Source organism: Pleurodeles waltl, chromosome 3_1, assembly GCF_031143425.1.
Source record: "Pleurodeles waltl isolate 20211129_DDA chromosome 3_1, aPleWal1.hap1.20221129, whole genome shotgun sequence".
Classification (NCBI taxonomy): Eukaryota; Metazoa; Chordata; class Amphibia; order Caudata; family Salamandridae; genus Pleurodeles; species Pleurodeles waltl.
Window position 1 is genome coordinate 1,208,067,450 of NC_090440.1, and position 20,249 is coordinate 1,208,087,698.

A 20,249-nucleotide genomic window follows, 5' to 3' on the forward strand; every position below is an offset into this window, starting at 1 on the left:
TCGCCGGAGACCAACTTAGAAAGTCGTGCAATGCAGGTTAGAGTGCCGTGGACCCAGGCTTGGCTGTGCACACAGGATTTCCGCCGGAAGTGCACAGGGGCCGGAGAAGCTTGCAAAGTCGCGGTTCCCAGCAATGCAGCCCAGCGAGGTGAGGCAAGGACTTACCTCCACCAAACTTGGGCTGAAGAGTCACTGGACTGTGGGGGTCACTTGGACGGTGTCGCTGGATTCGAGGGACCTCGCTCGTCGTGCTGAGAGGAGACCCAAGGGACCGGAGATGCAGCTTTTTGGTGCCTGCGGTTGCAGGGGGAAGATTCCGTCGACCCACGGGAGATTTCTTCGGAGCTTCTGGTGCAGAGAGGAGGCAGACTACCCCCACAGCATGCACAAGCAGGAAAACAGTCGAGAAGGCGGCAGGATCAGCGTTACAGAGTTGCAGTAGTCGTCTTTGCTACTATGTTGCAGGTTTGCAGGCTTCCAGCGCGGTCAGCGGTCGATTCCTTATCAGAAGGTGAAGAGGGAGATGCAGAGGAACTCAGCTGAGCTCATGCATTCGTTATCTGAAGTTTCCCCAGAGACAGAGACCCTAAATAGCCAGAAAAGAGGGTTTGGCTACCTAGGAGAGAGGAAAGGCTACTAACACCTGAAGGAGCCTATCACAAGGAGTCTCTGACGTCACCTGGTGGCACTGGCCACTCAGAGCAGTCCAGTGTGCCAGCAGCACCTCTGTTTCCAAGATGGCAGAGGTCTGGAGCACACTGGAGGAGCTCTGGACACCTCCCAGGGGAGGTGCAGGTCAGGGGAGTGGTCACTCCCCTTTCCTTTGTCCAGTTTCGCGCCAGAGCAGGGGCTAAGGGGTCCCTGAACCGGTGTAGACTGGCTTATGCAGAATTGGGCACATCTGTGCCCAACAAAGCATTTCCAGAGGCTGGGGGAGGCTACTCCTCCCCTGCCTTCACACCATTTTCCAAAGGGAGAGGGTGTCACACCCTCTCTCAGAGGAAGTTCTTTGTTCTGCCATCCTGGGCCAGGCCTGGCTGGACCCCAGGAGGGCAGATGCCTGTCTGAGGGGTTGGCAGCAGCAGCAGCTGCAGAGAAACCCCAGGAAGGGCAGTCTGGCAGTACCAGGGTCTGTGCTACAGACCACTGGGATCATGGAATTGTACCAACAATGCCAGGATGGCATAGAGGGGGCAATTCCATGATCATAGACATGTTACATGGCCATATTCGGAGTTACCATGGTGAAGCTACATATAGGTAGTGACCTATATGTAGTGCACGCGTGTAATGGTGTCCCCGCACTCACAAAGTTCAGTGAATTGGCTCTGAACAATGTGGGGGCACCTTGGCTAGTGCCAGGGTGCCCTCACACTAAGTAACTTTGCACCTAACCTTTACCAGGTAAAGGTTAGACATATAGGTGACTTATAAGTTACTTAAGTGCAGTGTAAAATGGCTGTGAAATAACGTGGACGTTATTTCACTCAGGCTGCAGTGGCAGGCCTGTGTAAGAATTGTCAGAGCTCCCTATGGGTGGCAAAAGAAATGCTGCAGCCCATAGGGATCTCCTGGAACCCCAATACCCTGGGTACCTCAGTACCATATACTAGGGGATTATAAGGGTGTTCCAGTAAGCCAATGTAAATTGGTAAAAATGGTCACTAGCCTGTCAGTGACAATTTGGAAAGAAATGAGAGAGCATAACCACTGAGGTTCTGATTAGCAGAGCCTCAGTGAGACAGTTAGTCACTACACAGGTAACACATACAGGCACACTTATGAGCACTGGGGCCCTGGGTTACCAGGGTCCCAGTGACACATACTACTAAAACAACATATATACAGTGAAAAATGGGGGTAACATGCCAGGCAAGATGGTACTTTCCTACACAACCCCCCCCCAAACGAAGGACAATAAGACTAGCCATTACCTGATGAGTCTTCATTGTCTAAGTGGAAATATCTGGAGAGTCCATCTGCATTGGAGTGGCTACTCCCAGGTCTATGTTCCACTGTATAGTCCATTCCCTGTAGGGATATGGACCACCTCAACAATTTAGGATTTTCACCTTTCATTTGTTTTAGCCAAAGTAGAGGTTTGTGGTCTGTCTGAACAATGAAGTGAGTGCCAAACAGGTATGGCCTTAGCTTAGCAAAGCAGCTCAGGCTGAACTAGGAGACGTGTGAAGCTACTACAGTACCACTTAGTGTCATATGCACAATATCATAAGAAAACACAATACACAGTTATACTAAAAATAAAGGTACTTTATTTTTATGACAATATGCCAAAGTATCTTAGAGTGTACCCTCAGTGAGAGGATAGGAAATATACACAAGATATATATACACAATAGCAAAAATATGCAGTATAGTCTTAGAAAACAGTGCAAACAATGTATAGTTACAATAGGATGCAATGGGGAACCATAGGGATAGGGGCAACACAAACCATATACTCCAGAAGTGGAATGCGAACCACGAATGGACCCCAAACCTATGTGACCTTGTAGAGGGTCGCTGGGACTATTAGAAAATAGTGAGAGTTAGAAAAATAACCCTCCCCAAGACCCTGAAAAGTGAGTGCAAAGTGCACCAAAGTTCCCCTAAGGACAAAATAGTCGTGTTAGAGGGAGAATGCAAGGAAAACACAAATCAGCAATGCAACAACGATGGATTCCTGTCTGAAGGTACCTGTGGAACAAGGGGACCAAGTCCAAAAGTCACAAGCAGCTCGGAGATGGGCAGATGCCCAAGAAATGCCAGCGGTTGGTGCAAAGAAGCTCTTACTAGGCTGAAGAACTGTGAATACTGCAGGAACGACAAGGGCTAGAGACTTCCCCTTTGGAGGATGGATCCCCCACGCCTTGGAGAGTCGTGCAGAAGTGTTTTCCCGCCGGATGGACGCCAACAAGCCTTGCTACATGCAAATCGTGCGTTTGGCGTTTTTGGACGCTGCTGGGGCCCAGGAGGGACCAGAAGGTCGCAAATTGGACCTGCAGAGAGAGGGGACGTCGAGCAAGACAAAGAGCCCTCACTGAAGCAGGTAGCACCCGGAGAAGTGCCAGAAACAGGCACTACGAGGATGCGTGAAACGGTGCTCGCCGAAGTTGCACAAAGGAGTCCCACGTCGCCGGAGACCAACTTAGAAAGTCGTGCAATGCAGGTTAGAGTGCCGTGGACCCAGGCTTGGCTGTGCACACAGGATTTCCGCCGGAAGTGCACAGGGGCCGGAGAAGCTTGCAAAGTCGCGGTTCCCAGCAATGCAGCCCAGCGAGGTGAGGCAAGGACTTACCTCCACCAAACTTGGGCTGAAGAGTCACTGGACTGTGGGGGTCACTTGGACGGTGTCGCTGGATTCGAGGGACCTCGCTCGTCGTGCTGAGAGGAGACCCAAGGGACCGGAGATGCAGCTTTTTGGTGCCTGCGGTTGCAGGGGGAAGATTCCGTCGACCCACGGGAGATTTCTTCGGAGCTTCTGGTGCAGAGAGGAGGCAGACTACCCCCACAGCATGCACAAGCAGGAAAACAGTCGAGAAGGCGGCAGGATCAGCGTTACAGAGTTGCAGTAGTCGTCTTTGCTACTATGTTGCAGGTTTGCAGGCTTCCAGCGCGGTCAGCGGTCGATTCCTTATCAGAAGGTGAAGAGGGAGATGCAGAGGAACTCAGCTGAGCTCATGCATTCGTTATCTGAAGTTTCCCCAGAGACAGAGACCCTAAATAGCCAGAAAAGAGGGTTTGGCTACCTAGGAGAGAGGAAAGGCTACTAACACCTGAAGGAGCCTATCACAAGGAGTCTCTGACGTCACCTGGTGGCACTGGCCACTCAGAGCAGTCCAGTGTGCCAGCAGCACCTCTGTTTCCAAGATGGCAGAGGTCTGGAGCACACTGGAGGAGCTCTGGACACCTCCCAGGGGAGGTGCAGGTCAGGGGAGTGGTCACTCCCCTTTCCTTTGTCCAGTTTCGCGCCAGAGCAGGGGCTAAGGGGTCCCTGAACCGGTGTAGACTGGCTTATGCAGAATTGGGCACATCTGTGCCCAACAAAGCATTTCCAGAGGCTGGGGGAGGCTACTCCTCCCCTGCCTTCACACCATTTTCCAAAGGGAGAGGGTGTCACACCCTCTCTCAGAGGAAGTTCTTTGTTCTGCCATCCTGGGCCAGGCCTGGCTGGACCCCAGGAGGGCAGATGCCTGTCTGAGGGGTTGGCAGCAGCAGCAGCTGCAGAGAAACCCCAGGAAGGGCAGTCTGGCAGTACCAGGGTCTGTGCTACAGACCACTGGGATCATGGAATTGTACCAACAATGCCAGGATGGCATAGAGGGGGCAATTCCATGATCATAGACATGTTACATGGCCATATTCGGAGTTACCATGGTGAAGCTACATATAGGTAGTGACCTATATGTAGTGCACGCGTGTAATGGTGTCCCCGCACTCACAAAGTTCAGTGAATTGGCTCTGAACAATGTGGGGGCACCTTGGCTAGTGCCAGGGTGCCCTCACACTAAGTAACTTTGCACCTAACCTTTACCAGGTAAAGGTTAGACATATAGGTGACTTATAAGTTACTTAAGTGCAGTGTAAAATGGCTGTGAAATAACGTGGACGTTATTTCACTCAGGCTGCAGTGGCAGGCCTGTGTAAGAATTGTCAGAGCTCCCTATGGGTGGCAAAAGAAATGCTGCAGCCCATAGGGATCTCCTGGAACCCCAATACCCTGGGTACCTCAGTACCATATACTAGGGGATTATAAGGGTGTTCCAGTAAGCCAATGTAAATTGGTAAAAATGGTCACTAGCCTGTCAGTGACAATTTGGAAAGAAATGAGAGAGCATAACCACTGAGGTTCTGATTAGCAGAGCCTCAGTGAGACAGTTAGTCACTACACAGGTAACACATACAGGCACACTTATGAGCACTGGGGCCCTGGGTTACCAGGGTCCCAGTGACACATACTACTAAAACAACATATATACAGTGAAAAATGGGGGTAACATGCCAGGCAAGATGGTACTTTCCTACACCACTTCACTTGATTCTGATTTCCCACAGGACGACATCTCCACTGCGTGTGCTGCTGTGACCTGTGTCTGGAACCTGCCATGGCTCATGCAACATGGGAAAGGGCCCCAGCCTTCACGAAGGAGGAGTTGGAGTGCCTTGTGGATGGGGTCCTACCCCAGTATGGGCAGTTGTATGGGCCTCCAGACTACCAGGTGAGTACACCATGGGTACGTTGCATGCAACATGACTGCGTGGAGATCTGTGTGTGTGCTGGCAGCATCTCATGTGGGGGGGTATGGCTGGTAGCAGCGTTAATGCAGGGGTACGGGTCATGTGTGTGCCTGATTAAGGGAAATGCTTTTTGTGGGCCATAGGTGTGACAGGCAGGATTGTCAGGTTCATGGTGTTCCGCCTTCTGTGTTTCCTCTGCAGGTCAGTGCCCATCAGAAGAAGGTGTTGTGGCATGCCATCGCCAAGGATGTGCGGACCCTTGGGGTCTACTGCAGGCGGAGCACCCAATGCATGAAACGGTGGGAGGACCTGAGACGCTGGGCCTGGAAGACCATGGAGGCCCAGCTGGGGATGGCCTCCCAACGACGGAGGGGTGCCCGTTGGAACCTGAACCCCAGATGACCTGCATACTGGCGGTGGCCTACCCAGAGCTGGATGGGTGCTTGCGGGCATCAAAGCAGCCACAAGGGAGTGAGTACAGTGTGTTTGTCAACCATCTCTGCTGCTTGGCATGGGATTTGTGTGCAGGGAACTAGTCAGTGGATGCCCCAATCTGCCCGTTCAGATATTGCTGAATGGTTGCTGTGTGGTCCAGCTAAGGTTAATGGGGTTAACAACATGTATTAGATAGCTAGGTAGGTGGCTTCCCATGTCAAACTGGCTTAGCTGGTCCCAGCTGGTGTGTAGCTGGCAGTGTTCGGCTCCTACCTGCTGTGGTACGCCAGTGTAATCCATACTGCCCATTCTCAGTGTCAGTGAGTGACAGTGATATGTCTGCCATCTGTGTTGTTGGTGCTGAGATTGACCCAGTGCTCCCTCTCCCCCTCCTTTTTTCATCCTGTCCATGTGTGCATTAGCATCATCTGCCTGAGGAGCAGGGTCACCAGCGAGTGAGGGAGCTGCAGCCCACAGGACCCAGGAGGCAAGAGTCCACTGATGCCGAGGGGACCAGTGCGACAGCGGGCGAGGGGAGCACCACGGCGGGGACAAGAGATGATAACACCACTGACTGATTCGTCCTCCGATGGGAGCTCCCTGGTGGTGGTGGACCCCTCTGGGACCACCCCAGCTACAGGTTCTACCCCCATACCAGCACCGCCCTTCCCAGTAGCCCCCCCCACTGAGTTGCCTGTGTCCGCTCTCCCAGGAGGGTGGCAATCTCCTTCACCCCATGCACCTTGGACCCTGCCCCAGTCAGCCCTGCTGCCCTCAGTGAGGAGGCTATTGACCTCCTGATATCCATCTTTGTAGGGCAGTCAACCACAGTGACTGCCATCCAGGGGCTGGCATCCCTGATGCAGCAATGTAATGCCTTCCTGGAGGGCATCCACCATGGGTTGGTGGCCCTACAGAGATCGTTTCAGACTCTGGCCTCTTCACTGAAGGCAGCCAGTGTCCCTGTTTCATCCATCCCCCCTCCAAGTACCACTACCCAGTCCCAGTCTCCTCACCCCCAAACCATCCCATGCACCCAAAACAACACACAAGACTCACACAAACACAAGCAGCACACTTCAGTCCACAAGCATTCACACAGCCAACACCCAGAAGCACATACATCATCCACTGTCTCCCCCTCCTTCTCCTCCCTCAGTCACATCCGCACTCACACTTGCCATGCACTGCATCAACAGTCTCTGAACCTGACTCCTGCACAGCCTTGACCACAGTCACCACAACATCAGACCTGCAGACATGCAACCCCACACACATGTGCAGTCACACTACCTCATGCAGCACACCCACCTCACTTGCAGACACCACAACATCCATCCACACGTCATGTTTGTCCTCTCCCACCCTGTCTGCCCCCCTCCAGTGACACACACATGCTTGCACTCAGACTCCCAACAGCCATCTACCTCACACACACTGTCCATGCACCTGCATCCAAGTCCAGCACACCTCCTCCTCCTAGAACCACTCCCTCTACCTCCACACCCATCCCTCCTCCCACATCCTGCCCCACTGTCCCTAAGAAGCTTTTGCTTGCCCGCCTTGCTCTCTTCCCCACCCCCCATCTTCCATCCTGCCCGTAAGAGGAAGGTCACACCACCCCAGCCCAGAACCTCAAACACCCAGTCTGACACAGCTCCACCCCCAAAGTCGCCAGCTGCCACTAAAGGGCACATGAGTGAGAAGACGCTCCCCGCACCAAGGACACTCCTCCCCCCAAAAATGGACGGCTAAAGTGCCACCCCCTCCCAAACAGACTGGCAAGACCATTGGGTCACCTCCAAACCCTAGGGCCAAGGAGGCCCCACCCAATTCCCAGGGCAAGGAGGCCCCAACAAAATCACTGGCCAAGGAAGCCTCAACAAAATCCCTGCCCAAGAAGGCCCCCAGAAATCCAAGGCAGCCACCCAGAAATCCAAGGCCAAGGAGGCTCCCAAGAAATTCAAGGCCAAGGAGGCCCCCTTGAAAACCCTGGACAAGAAGACCCCACAGAAATCCCTGGACAAGGAGGCCCCACCAAATCTCTGAACAAGGAGCCCCCACTCATAATTGTGGCCAAGGAGCAGCATCCTGTACCAGAGACCATGGAGCAGCATCCTGAAACAGAGGCCAAGGAGCAGCATCCAGAACCAGAGGCCAAAGGGCACCATCAATAACCTGTGGGCAGGCAGCCCCCTCCAGAACCTTAGGGCTGGCAGCCCCCTCCAGAGCCAGTGGGCAGGCAGCAAAGTGCTAGAGGTAATAAAAAAAACAAAAGGGTTATGGAATTAAGGTCACATCCGAACAATCTACACATTATAGGGATACCAGAGTCAACCACCATGGACAGAATGGACACTTGTGTTGATGACATGCTCCTTGCCCCGTTTGGTAATGCCCTGTCCACAATGTTTGTGACTGAGTGCGTCCACCGCTTGCTGGACCCTCTTTCTCCAACGGGGTTCCCCAGTCAGTGACACGCCTCCTAAACCTTTAAAGACAGACACCATCCTAAAACTGGCAAGGGAGCGTCAAGATGGCCAGTACAATTTAGCTTTATACTGACTTTACATTAGGTGTGTAGGCTGCTCACCGCAAATTCCTTCAAGCCAAATGTCTACTCCAGAAAGCCAAGGTGGTACACTCGATTTATCCTACCAAACTCAGAACATCCCTTCAAGGTAAACTCACCATTCAAGGACTCTAAGGCAGCTCTAAAGTTTTCTCCCAAGCTCATGTCCTCCCAGGAGGCACAGCCTGGCTCATCTGGGGCCAGGGTTAGTGACAACCTCAGTGACAATGACTGATCAGGGTCCCGCTGTAATTCTGAAGTACCCCGTCATGATATGATATACTGTAGATTTTCCTGCTGGCTGCAATCAACGCAGCCCAAAGCCTGATTCCAGGCCCCTTGCTTGTACATGTGTCATGGTGCCCTCCACATTCACTTCCTTCTCTCTCTGCCACACAGCCCACCACCAGTGGGTTGCTCCCTAGGCCTCCTGGCACCCATACGGATGTATTCCTTTCCCTCGTTAGCTTGTTTCTGTGTTGGGGAGGGAGGAAGTGGGCATGCTGTCATGGTAGGCAGAGTTGTCTCAATAAATCAATGTTCTGCCAAACATTTGATTTTATAAGAGAAAGCGGTATTTTATTTCTAACTCTACACATGCAAAGGAATACGACATTCAAAAGCAACAACACAATCCCTCCTTGAGGTCAGGGCACTAGTAGTTGTCATGCAAATCTCTAGCACATCCCTCTTTGTCTAATGTGTTGAGGGTTATTACTCATTTACTGGTGGTCGCATCAGGGAATACAAACTATTAGGCACTGCTCAAGAGTTCCCTTTTCACTCTTTAAAATTTCAAACAAATTTGTCCATGGACATCTTCAGTAATGATTCCCCTGGGCGCCAAGGACCTGGTGTCAGTGTTACTAGCTCCAGCAGTGTGGCAACATTCAGGGGTGCAGCAAGTGCCCTCTTCTCAGGCACTTCCAAATCTGGATCCTGTACAGCGAAGTGGGGACACTTGCGATGGACGTGGCAACCCCCGGCGGTGCAGGTTCTTCCTGTCCAGCAGCGCTGGCGGTTGGGTTCCAGTGTTGAGAGTGGCTCTTGCTTCTCAGACACAAAAGCTAAGTTGCTGTTCTCTTAAAATAATCAGATGAGGGAAATTCTCCACCTCTCAAATGGAACTACGGTGAATGTGCAATGTCCTGAGTGGCATTTGCGATCCTCTGGGAAAAGAGAAGTTAGAGGGCTACAACCACTGCTTATAGAAGTAATCCTCTCGTCCAGGCCACAACCCAAACAGTTGGCAAGAGCAATACAGGCAGTCCCTTCGGGCTTGCAGCATCAGTCACTATCAGGCACACACTCTTCAGTGCGATTCCCCTAAACATGCAGACAAAAATCTTATACTGTAGCCCAATTAAGTTCAATGGTGGTCCCTTCTGGCACACAAGGCCACAGCGACACTGCGGGCCAGGTGCTTACCACAAATCACACGTCGCATGGTTGAGATCCCAGTGGCCCCTCTCCTTGCACACAGGGGTTGTCGGAGAGCTTCTGCACACAGGCAACAACCTGATCATTGAACAGCCCGCTCCATACTCAGGAATTCCTCTACACAGGGCTACCAACTGGACCTTGCTCCTGCCAACGCTCTCCTCTTACTCACAAGGCACACTGGCCCTTGCAAGCAATAGTGCTCTAGGGCAGGTGATCTTAATTTCCCTGCGTGACATCCCCCCACCAAGAAGGAAGACTAGCAGCCCTTGGGCCCCAGTCTTGGTCACAGGCATTAGTCTTGCAGAGCTTCCCCTCCTCACATAGCCCGTCTGGTAGCTTGGCAGGTGACAAATGCTTGGGGACTAAACCTCCCATTATTATAGTCGTTTTTCAGAACCAAATGTGATTTACAGTCTGGGTCTTTCAAGTTAAATCCAAGGCTTCTGCTTTTGAAATGTAAAAGGAGCTCTCGCCTTCCCTCCAGTGTCCCCACCCAGCTATCATGAATGCCGCAATACATAAATCTATCTGAGGGGGTTCCTTTTTTCCTCATGTCTTCACCAGGAAGGGCTGGGGTTCCCAAAACGGAACCCAGGATACTCCATACTAAAACCAATGCGGGAACATTTACTCAGTTTACATGCTCAGCAAGTTTACTGCCCAGCACTAATACCTATCTATGTGCATTGAACACATGCATTCAGTATACACAATCAATCTGTGCACAGTGTCGAATACTGAAGCTTTCCTATATTCAAACAGGGTGTGCTTATTTTAAAACATAAGCAATGCCAGCACACACTCACTATGTGCGCACTGCACAACTCTTGACCCTTCATATATTATACTTCACAAAAGCACACATGGCCACTGCCCATGTACTTCATAGCACATAACCCATGTAAAGTATTCCTCTGAGGCATACATCCTGCAAATGGACTAAACACACATGTTCTGCACCTTCCTTACATTGTGCCCTTCCCAGGCACACGTACAACCAATGCAGTCTCACCACCCCTGCACTATGCAGCACTACACATATACATGATTCAAGCAGAGGAGAGATACTTTGTTTTGAGTAGATCGGGATACGTGTTTGGTGAAGCTATAATTATTTGAAGTAGATTCATGTATTATCAATATATTGTTTTTTTTTAAAGAAAGGTGCTGATGGTTTTTCAGCATGTTTTGAGATGGATAGATGGCCATCCGTTGCATGAAATCGAAGCCCTGAAGAAGCAGCGTGTTGGCTTCTTAGTTTTATTGTAAATATGATTCATGTACAGCAGATTATTAAGTACTGTTTACCAACTTTGTCCTTTTTGTATGATTACTTTCTCATTGTATTATAAATGTACGCAACAATTGTCATTCAACTTTGTTGCTCCCTTTTACGCCTGGCCTTGGGGGTGATTTGATCACAGGCAACTAGTGAAACCTGTAGGTCATAAGGAAGGGGCTTGGGATGGCTGGCAGTCAACATCAGAAGTTTCTTCCTTAATGCCTTCAGGCAACTGGACTCCGGTGTACTTAACAGAGTATGCTGACAGGCTCCATGGCTGGGAAAGGCCCTTATATATGGGACCAGACCGCTTTAAACTGAAAGCCTTAATGGCTATCTATTATTTTTTGTTATTGAAGAGGACGTGAGTTATCAGTATATATGTGGACACTAACACCTCTTTACTCTTTGTTAATATGAATGACCCATATCCTATCCAAATAATCACTCACTCCTCTTGAGGTATGAAACTGTCTTACAGTCCACTTATTAAGGACATCGCTCCTTGGTCTGTCTCCTTCAGGCTCCACAGGGGCATTTTCTTGAGGGAAATGATGTACCACTACTACAGTGCTTAAAATGCCGGAAGGTGTACGGAAAAGGGTAAAGAGCTCTCCAACTCCTTCCAGTAATTGAAGGATAACTTCACACTCAAAATTCAGCTGGTGGCTCTCATCACGTGTTCTCAGAGTTTCTAAAATGGAAAAGGGATTAATCAGGCTGTATAACCATCCGGGGTGTGGAATTTAATTAAATTTGCACTTGTACATGGGACATGTTATTTTATAAATCTAGTTGATCCGGTATAAAAAAAAAACACCACTTGTCCCTTTATTGCCACATAGTGGGGCAACAAATTCAGGCAGCAATCTCATTATATAAGAGCTCTGACAATAGCCTTACACTAACATAATGCTTGAGTACTAGCCATTCACGGATTTTGCCACCTTCCTGCAGATCACATCACTGGGCTGGATGTAGCTGACAGCAAGTTTCAGGGTTGGAATGGCCTTTTGAGTCCATGCAAACCTACTATCTTGCATATTTTAGGGTTTTTCACCAGCTCTTCTGTAATCTTTTACCATACTGCAAAAGGTTCCACATTTACTCCTGACATGGACAGAAGTGAAACGTATTCCAGGGTTGGGAATAAAGAGATTAGAGGAAATCTGAACTTGTAAACGCTCAACAGATCTTTGAATGAGCAACTCCATACTTGCCGATTTGGTAATTCTAAAATGCAGTTCACAAATACTTTCTAGGAGTACCATTACCTGGCCTACTTCTGTAAAACTATGAAAGCGCTATAACTGCACTAATGTAAGGGCATACACCTTGGGTGGGCTTTTGGGACGTTCCTAAAGAATTGGGCCGGTAAATTAGGTCTGTCCTTAACAAAGACCTTTTGCTTTTCTAAAAATTCTACCTATTACATGTTTTTTCACAAGCAGCATATCAGCACACAAAGTAGTTTTGTTCAGTTCCAGGGCATACAGCGTGTGCTTTTTGAGACCAAAAATATTTCTGCTTTTTGCCAATGTTTGTTATAATGGTGAGGGCCTGGGAGCTCCCACAAAAATAATGTTTTACAAAAAAAGTGCCAAAACAAGACACACATTAACAAAACAAAAAGACTGACAACCAATATCGGACCTATTGGCTTTGCCAATGCTCGTTTATTTTCATGTTTCCCATAATCTTGTTGAAACTGGTAGCATTGATTTTCCATTACAAATATTTTTGGAAATACTAGTATATATTTACACATTTTACTAAATGATGCTTCAAAGAAATGGTCCCCAACATTTCACACTAGTTAAGGAAAATGTTTTTCCCTAGCTGCATTTTTGTGTAAACATTTTATTTTACAAGCAAAGAACAATCAATCTTGCTTTCAAGCTTCTGCAAATATCTGTATCTAATCAGAGTGTGTTCCGGGAGCAATATACGTAGCTTCATACTGTTAAACTTTGCAAACATGTGTACGCATTTTTATACTGGAACCACTGTCAGTGTTTACAACATTTTCTAAGAGTACCCACCTTGGTTTTGTACTTTCTGGTTAGTAGTTGTGGAATTATGTGAGTGCAAACCTTTTTTTATTATTGTGTTCTGTGTGTTATTGACGACATGGGGCAAAGAAAGGCAAACATGGCAAGTCATTCTGACATACGATCTAAACCAGTGATACTCAAAATATGGCTCGGGTCCTCATGAGGCCCTCCTGACCTCCACATGCGGCCCCCTGGTGAACTGCAAGCACTGGGCTGCTATTTACTGGACTCAGCACTAGCGTAAAAAGATGTTAAATAACAGGCTATCATTTATTCAAAGGTTAACAAAGTTAAAGAACGGAACACCTTCATTTTAAAGATATCTTGCAGCAAAAGTCACTTCCAAATTAAATAATTTTTTTCATTAACAAGCAGAACCATTTCACCTTAGTACTTCAGATTATATATGTGCATTGAGAAGTATTTATTTTCAAAGTGATAGTTTCAAAAATGAATTTAGGAGCATGCATTCCCCCCTCTCCCCACAATAATGTGACTAGTGAACTAAGACGCAAGCCACTTCTTGGGTGGCCTGGGTTCCTATTATACATGAACACCATTACAGTGTATTAAACCAAACAGGACAAGGTTTTGTATGTTGCACAACCTGAAGTCATGTATTTTAAGACCCTTTAATATCTGAGAATGAAGAAAAAGGAAAATAGAAATAAAACAATTGACCAGAATAACACAATTTGGTTAAGTGGGGAAGCTGGGACTAATCCTAGGTTTTCTGGTTTCACATTGTGCACTTCAACCACTAAATGTTTATGCTTTGCTTTCCCTAACCCTGCCTTACCGACATTCCCCCTCTTCTCTTTGCACTGCCCCTCAAGCACCTAACTGCTGGTATTAATGCAGCCATGTCACATCACAGACCAAACATTTTGGCCCCTGGAAAAATGTTTGAGAGTACTCTATCTAAATCCTCATGTACAACCACTGACAATTTTTTTGTTGATGGCAGTGAATTTGTTAACAAGTGAAATTTAACTTTCAGAGCATCGCCTTTCACTTACGTCGGACGAGCTCTTAATACACCAATCGCCTCTAACAGCTTTGCCAGTAGTAGATGTAACACCAAATGCTGATGATCCAATTCCTATTGTTAATTCCCCAAATAGTCCTCGGAGACCTGGCCTAGAAAGTAGGGGTATACCCGCCTCAAATATGCTAGCGAAACATAGCCTATCGGGCAAGCCGGCTTCTGCCTAATGTCCACTTATTGGGGTACCACTCCCTAAATGTCGAAAGGTGGTTAAGCCAAAATCATGTAAATCAAGGCGGCATTAGGAATAAACTCCCCTGGCCACTTCTTCTGGTGAACCGTTTCAATCCTCTTTACAAAATGACAGATCTAAAAACCCCACACCATACTAGGAGAACCATTGCAGAAATAAGGCCATTAAAATAGCATCTTAGATGACGTTCGATCTTCCCCCTGCTGCATGCCCTTATGTCATAACCATGGTAAATGTACCACGGTTACTGTGGCTCTATAGAACTATTTTTATCCCTCAGAAAAAAAGTTTTTGTTTTGGCTAAATCGAAATTTTCATTGTCAAAGGGACCAGGGCATTGAGATTATTTTTGCATGGCGAGTGGCAGGTATTGTCCCCTTAAAACAGGTTTATCAAGTCGATACTGTTATTGTCAATTTCCGTGACTCTAAGATTGTGGGGAATATTTTAGCCCAAGCCAGAGAAGGCATGGTAAAACCTAATCCAGTGAAGATATTGCTGCTTAGGTTTCATTATAAGCACCTAGAATCAGCTTCCCCAGGGGGGAATTGGATTGAAGCTTCAAACCCCATTTGTAGCAGACGCCAACAAAATTTGCATTTGCCATGCTTGAATAGGTATATGGCCATGTCTAACATGGAAGCCAATGATTGCCTTCATGCAAGGGAAGGCAGTATTGTATCTACCTTAACCAATCCAGTGATAATAGCTTATAATACTGACAACCATTTAAATAATGGGCAGAGTATGTATACTCTATTTTTAAATACTGATAAGGATGTTCTGAGCATGATGTGGCTTTCATGGAATGTAGCGGGGATTCGCCATAAATTACAAAATGAGGACTGGCCATCTTTAGTGAGGCAATTTGGCATAAAGTGCTGTGAGGAGACTTGGGCCACTGACACCTTAGTGTCAGTGACCTTTTGTACCACTTCTCACCCATCCGTTGCGGGAAGAGGGAAAGGGGTCCTAGCTATTTTTGTGGCATGTATCATTAGAGGGGTGGAAGCTAAATTACTAATGTCAAGGTTATCAAATCTAACATTTGAAACTGACTAAATGGATCAATATTCTTTTAATTTTAATTTTTATTTTTTTGTGGCACAAACATTGTTGATGAATTGGGGAGGTCTGTTTCAAAATTTGGTGCCATGGAGGAAAGCATTACCTCCATTATATGGACAGGTCATTTTAATATTTCCAAATGCCCGCAGAATGGAGATGGCATATGTGAATTTACAAGTATTCAGGGAGATGATCTAGGTAATTTCACACATCTGAATTATGTAAAAGCATTAAATCAGCTGGTTTTGTCATACAGTCATTTTCCACCAGATGCCCAGGACAATGGCAAAATATCCCTGCCCACATTTACAGGAAAGTGCAAGGGCAGTGCGATAGACTGTCTTGTTGTTGAGGGATCTGATTCAATATCTTGAAGCCTACTAGGTGTGTTCATCCCCATACAGTGATCATAATCCATTTATTTTAAAAATGCAATCCTTTTTTAATTACAGTAAACCTGGCGCGATAACACCCCCGGTTAGCTACTCAGAATACAAGGGGGTCTGCTTAAAATTGGGCTCCATTAACTCAAAAAAGCTTAATGACTTGGTGACTACAAACCATAATGAGATTTTAGGATGTCTTTCCTTGGGTGAAGATTCTCAGGAAAGTTTGGATAACTTTATGGGGGGGTCGTAGAGCCATATCTAGTGGGCTCATCTCTAAGAAACCACCTAATAAGCAAGTGGGCGATACATGGTTTACACCAGAGTGTACTGCAGCTTTACAAAATCTTAAAGCAGTCTCTAAAATTACACCTCGTAACATTAGAGCAGTCAGAAGAGAGGGCCAAAACCAAGACAGCGTTTCACCACAGGAAACAAGAAGTCAGGGAAAAGCCCTGAGAGGATGTTAATCAAGCGGCACAATTAAAAGATATGATTTTTTTTTTTAAGGAAGTAGTTAATCGCCCCTTTATTCATACAGACAATTCACCAGGATTGACTGTCTTTTCTGAGCAAGACTGGGTGGATCACTTTTCAGTGGTTTTCAATCCTGATAAAAGGAAGTAGGGGGAGTTCATTGAAGAACATGGGTCAGTTTCCTCTAGTATTGATGAAAACTGGATAACTGATATTGTAGACCTAACCTCAGTAACTGAAGCCATTGTGGATGCTGCAAATGTTAAGGACCCCGGCCCTAATGGAGTGCCTATTGATCTTTTAAGCATAATGAAAAAATGTCCTAGCTATCGTAACAAAGTTTCAATTCTATCGAGGACACGGAATCAAGGATTAGGCCTTCACTTTCTCCACTTTATTATCCAGCAGCCATTAAATTAAAACTACAAACTACATTTCCCAAAAGCACCAGGGAAAACAGGAACATCCACATGTCCAATCAGATTGCGTCTATCCCTTCAACAAACTTTCTAGGAACGACTTCAAAAAAACAGTATTCTTTCAATCATGATTAGCATTTGCACAATTCAAACCAATCAAGTACCCCCAAACTTATTTTGACAATCAAATATAAAATAGATTACCTACATATGAAACATAGGAACATTAAGGGGGGGGGGTTTAAAAATCACTTACATATCTGGGAGGGCTAATGCTTGCCTCCTTGTCCTTATTAGAACTGAAACTTTCCGTTAGGAATTTTTTCGTTCTATGGAAGGACTAAAGGCGGGGACTTGTCTGCTACCAAAGCAGCCAGATTTGAAACCGGTCTGAAATAAAACCTTTTAAATGTAGAGTCAGAAGACAGGTCTGCTGCATTCAGAATATCTTCCAAGCGAGGCATAAAAGGCCATAGCCCCACGGACCTAATGGACTCCGAAACGGAAAGTATTAATCCCTGCTTCCTGCATGGCCTAGCGAACCCATCGGGCAACAGTAGGTGAAGAAACAGCCTTGTGCGGTTTTGTGAGAGCAATGAAGAGCTGTCATTCATGTGAGGACGGATACCTTCCGTCATCGCCTCGTAGGCCTTTAGAGCCCGGGGCACTTACAATTTAGGCGTGTCCTGATATGACAGTTATGATACTGACCGTGAGTTGGTTTTCACCCTTCTATGGATATGAAAGGTGACGCCTTCCTGAGTAAATACTCTACCTGTCAACTCTAGAGCTCTCACATCGTAAACCCTACAACAAGATATCAACCATAGTAGAGTGGCCAACTTGGTGGAGATTTGTTTCCTAGAAAGGTATTTAGTGGACAGTCAGGACTTAAAGTAATGCAAGACCATATTCACAACACAAATAGAAGAGTAACAAGGCTCTGGCGGCGTAGACAAACAAATACTCGTAAGGAGTTTGCATACCAAGGATGTCTGCCTATTGGATGACCATCTACTGGGGGGTGGCCAGCTGAAATTGCGGACCTGAAAATATTGATTGTTCTATAAGCTCGACCCTCCTCTAGACATTGGGGTAGATGGACTGGAAAAACCCAAGAAATTTCAGTCAGAACTGGGAACCAGACTTGAGATCTCCAGATCAGGGTGATTACCATTAGGCTTGCCATCAATCTGGCGAACGTGGGTCGAAAATCTCATTATCATTGCAAATGGTGGAAATGCGTACCCTTTCTCCTTGCTCCAATCCTGGGGAAAAGCATTGACTGCCATTGACTCCAAATCCGGACGCCAGCTGCAATCTCTCTCCAGCTGGTTGTCCATTCGCGAGGCAAAGAAGTTGATCGACAAGGGACCCCAATGTTTCTGGTTTGCCTAAAAAAAACTGGATGGTGGAGCTTCCAAAGACTGGAATCTTTCCCATATTGGGGAAGCCAGTCTGCCACCTGGTTGGAGACTCTCAAGAGGTGTACCGCCGTCAATTATATTCTGTTGGCCAAGCAGTATACCCAAAGGTCTTGAGCGAGGTCTGATAGAAGTTTTGATTTTATTCCACTCAAATGGTTGACATAACATACACCTGCCACATAGTCCATTTTGAGTATAACACATTGGACCTTGTCTTTGGTCCAGCACTTTACTGCAAAGGATCCTGCCATCATTTTCAGACAATTCATATGCAGAGCTTGTTCTGCGGAAGACCATTTTACTCCTGTAGAGAATACCCTGCAGCGAGATGTCCAACCTAAACCACTGGCGTCTGACTATCACGAGGTCAGGTTGGGAACCGAAGATGGTTCGATTATTCCACGCATTCATGTGGGATATCCACCACTAAATCTCCACCTTTGCTTCCTCTAAAAGAGGGACAAATTAAGAGAATGAAAGCCCCTTGTGTAGATGAGATGTCTTGAGTCGCTGCAGTGCCCGATAGCACAACGGGCTTGGGAAAATGGCCTTTTTTGAAGAAGAGGAGGACCTACTATTCTGGTGAGCTGGCGCAAGGCGATCATGGTTTTGGGCTACACATACCTGTGGTTGTGCTTGATCTTGGAAAGTTTGCACGTGGGAAGACTCGAGGTGGCTCTGGTTGAATCGACCATGAACCCCAGAGACCGATATAGCAACAACTTCACTTTGTTGATCACAAATCCCATAGATTCCAATAAATCAATGGTCATATGCATGTGGAAAGACATGCGAATTGGGCACTGGTTCAGGATCAAGATGTCATCCAGATATACGATTAATCTTACACCCAATGCCCGTAAATCTTCCACAACAGGCTCATCACCTTGGTGAAACACCAAGGAACGGAGTACAGATCGAAAGGAAGGGAAGTAAACTTGCAAATCTGATCCCTCCATTGGAACTGCAGAAAGTGTTGATGCAAGGGAAAAATAGGAATCGCTAGGTACGCCTCTTTGAGGTCCAGCCTAATCTTGCGCCTTCAACAGATCCCTAAAAAGATGGATGCCCACTATCTTGAAATGTCGATCTACCAGCCAATCGTTCAACTCCAGAAGGTTTATAAATGGCCGGTAGCCTTTATTCCTTTTTTCCACCAGAAATAAGTAGCTGAGGACGCGGTGGGGGTTAAGAACTGATGGGACAACTGCCCCTTTTTTATCTAACAGACGGGAAATCGCCTCGCCTACCAATGTCATGTGACTGGGATTGAAGAAAAGTGGCTTGGGAAAGGGAGGATCGAGAAGGAGATTCTTAGAATTTGATAGGGAAACCTTTGATTGTCTGTAAGACCCATGGACCTGGGGTTAGGGACGCCCAATTGCGGGAGAAGAGACCCAACCTGCCCCCAATAATGATCCCTTCTGGGTTCTGAACACTCACCTTGTTGGGAATTGTAGGAGCTCCTGCCGCTTCCTCTGGCACCCCTCCAGCGGGGACAGAACCTGGTCTGATAGAAGGTTCCAAACTTGGCGGGATCCTGCCACAGACCTCTGCAGGCATCTGCACCTCTGTAGGAGGCTTGATGGTAAGCGTGGCTGGTCATGTACCTCCTGCCACAACCATCTCCAGCAAAAACATGGGGTGTGAAAATGCACATCATCGAGGATTGAGCCTTATCTAGGGAGCTAAAGGTATTCACAAATTTAACTAGTTCCTTTACAAAAGGATCACCAAAAAGGTTAACTGCTTCTGAAGAAGATAGCTCTCCTAGCTTTGGATCTATCTTTATTAAGAGTGACCTGTGCCTGTCTGTGGAAATTGCGCAGTTTGCATTTCCTAAAAAGATAAAAGCCCTCTGAGCCCAACTACAAAGTGCCTCGGTGGAAATTACTGAGTCAGAGACTTTGGCGTCCTCCGCCATATCAAGGATTATTGCTAATGGGCCAATGATATCTAATAATTTATCGTGGCACGTGCGCCAAGATCGATAAATGCCTTTCCTCGGATCCTTGATAAACTTAGCTAGGAAGGTAACCATTTTTGCATCCACCCCTGTGGTAAGGGCTATCTTTCCCTCTAACAATGGCCTGGGGCACTCAGCTCTAAGACAGCTCCGTACTTCCTTATATAATGGTTTACGCAAACTAGTGGCTGTACAGGGCACCACCTTAGGGGCAGGGGTCCATTCCGCTGATCGCGGATGT